Genomic DNA, 2,500 nt, shown 5'->3' with positions numbered 1-2,500 from the left:
CACACACACACACACACACACACCAACAAAAAAAAGAAGAAGAAATGTCTTATATACAGAGAGAGTCACAGTAAAAGTATAAATAAATAAGATGTAAGTGAATAAACAAATAGACACATCAATGCAATACATATAAATGTACTGTTCTGGAACTATAGAAACGGAGATGAAAAAAATACTGCAGTTACTATAACCGTTGATTGTCTGCATTTGTCTGTAAACACACACACACACACAAACACACAAACACACACACACACACACACTCACGCACGCGCGCGCACGCATACATATGCACACATACAGGGTTAACTGACCTCTTTATTAGTGTTCATCTCTCTCTCCCTCTGTCTCATTCTTTCTCCCCTTCTCTGTTCCCTTCTCTCTCTCCCCCCCCCCCTCTCTCTCTCCTCTCAGTCTCTCTCTCCCTCTCTCTTCCTCTCTCTCCTCCTTCTCTCTCTACCTCTCTCTACCTCTCTCTCTCCTCCCCGCCTCTCTCTCCCTCTCTCTTCCTCTCTCTCCTCCTTCTCTCTCTACCTCTCTCTCTCACTCTTAAGCCTTCGGTCCCCCCCCTCCCTCCACCCCCCCACCCCCCTAGCTACCACTGTTCAAACCTGAACACTCACCCCCTGCCCCCTTCCACAATCACCCCCACCCCCACCCCACCCCATCCGCATTTTTTCTCCCTGTCACTTTGTTGAGAGTGTCCGTACCACGCCCTCTTATCTATGGCTGTCTATTGAGACAGAGTGCGTGAGTGACCTGCCGCTTGGCAAGAATTAAGATAGCCCCTGGTCAGAGCAGAGAGAGAAAAAAAGAGAGAGAGCGGGAGAGAGAGTGAGGGAGGAAGAGAGAGGCGGGGGGGGTGGGGGGGGGGAGAGTACATAGGCGCCACAGCGTCTTACAAATCACTATGCTATTACAGGCATACATATAATAGCTAACCTTGGGGGAAGCCTTTCGGTTACAGCAGAGTTTTTTTGTTTTTTTTTTTTTGTTCTGTGCGATCTGGTCTCTCTTGGAACGTTACACTCACACACATACACGCTCGCACACACACACACACGCACACACACACACACACACACGCACACACACACACACACTGACAGATCCTTTTTTTTTTTTTTTTTTTTTTTTAAATAGTGAATCAGCATCCAAGTGCCCAGATGCGTTCCTTTTTCGACACACATTATATTTGGGAAAATACATATGATAGGTCTGTTTGTGTCACTTGTCACGAACATCCAAAATACGTTTGACAAGTGAATGAAACGACGGAGAGAAAAAAAAAAAGAGAGACAGTGAAGCAAATACAGAAAGAAAGAAAAGAAGAAAAGAGAGAAAGAAGGAAAGTAAAGAAAGAGAGAAAGAAAAAAGAGACAAAGAAATATATGAAGAAATAGAGAAAGAATGAGTGAAAGAAAGAAAGAAAATAAATAAAAAAGAATAAAGGGAAAGAAAAAAATAGGAAGACATGCAAGCAGAAACTAGAAACCACATCCTTTAAAACACTTGCAGCACCATATAACATCACAACCACACAGGAATGACAAAATAGGACAAATGAATACACAAAACCCCTTTCTTCTCCTCTTCTTCTTCTTCTTCTTCGGTTTAATTGTTTGGGTTTTTTTTCCCTTGGTTTATCTCTAATGGTATATGGTGTTCCACGGTCCCTCCCGTTAAGCCTGTATACCGTATAGAAACCCGCATAACTTGAACACTCGTGAGCAAACATTCCTTCGTCATTGCTTTGCATAATAACTCTTTTCGTGGTTCTTTTCATATCAGTTGAATGTGTGTGTGCCCAGGCTTGTTTAAAAAAGAAAGGGGGGGGGGGGTGGAGTTGGGGGCTTGGGGGAAGAAACCAAAGAAGAAGAAGAAGAAAAAAAAAGAAAGCCCTCAAAAGGATTGTCGAGTATAGGGCTATATACATAGACACAACAACCACAACATACAACGTTTCACTATTCACACTACCATGCGAAGATATTTGACAACAGAATATCTTGTCACTTCCCCCCACCCTTACCCCCACCCCACCCCCCTCCCGCCTCCAAACTCCGTACCCCGACCCTCCCACCTCTCCTCCCTCCCTCTCTCCCCTGTACACGCCAACACTACCACCACTACTACGATACACCCTATCCACCCACCCACCCACCCACACGCACACACACACACACACACTTCTGAGGAGGGAGGTACCCTCTTGTGTCACCTGTCTACATTATTTACGACACCTCCTCCCCTCCCTCTCCCCCCCCCCCCCCACCCTCCACCTCCTGGTCTCCAACCGCTAAATCACCCCCACGTTCCTTTCCACCCCCTCCCCCTTCCCAACTCCACATTATCCATATTCATGAGAACAATCCTTACTGGCTTCTTACAGGCGCTCACCACATATGTTATGTTAACAGCAGGTCTGCACGCTGTGTCACTATTATATGCACCACACACGGCTGGTACTGTGTGCATGATTGTGCTTTTAGTTTTC

General features: G+C 45.6%; 1 protein-coding gene across 7 annotated transcripts in view; it reads left to right on the top strand.

Moving 5' to 3' along the window:
- Positions 1–2,500, top strand: part of LOC143283769 (uncharacterized) — a 63,443-nt gene that overhangs the window by 42,484 nt on the left and 18,459 nt on the right. For 2 of the 7 annotated variants that reach the window (XM_076590116.1, XM_076590110.1), the window contains exon 1: positions 2,427–2,500. This exon is cut by the window's right edge and continues 156 nt beyond it. The exons of the other annotated variants lie outside the window; for them this stretch is intronic. The gene's annotated coding sequence lies outside the window, so the exon portion shown is untranslated. Of the gene's footprint in view, positions 1–2,426 lie in introns of those variants that run through there. 7 annotated transcript variants of the gene reach the window in all.

This window comes from Babylonia areolata, chromosome 7 (assembly GCF_041734735.1).
Source record: "Babylonia areolata isolate BAREFJ2019XMU chromosome 7, ASM4173473v1, whole genome shotgun sequence".
NCBI classification, from domain to species: Eukaryota; Metazoa; Mollusca; class Gastropoda; order Neogastropoda; family Buccinidae; genus Babylonia; species Babylonia areolata.
This window is presented reverse-complemented; position numbering and strand designations above follow the sequence as displayed.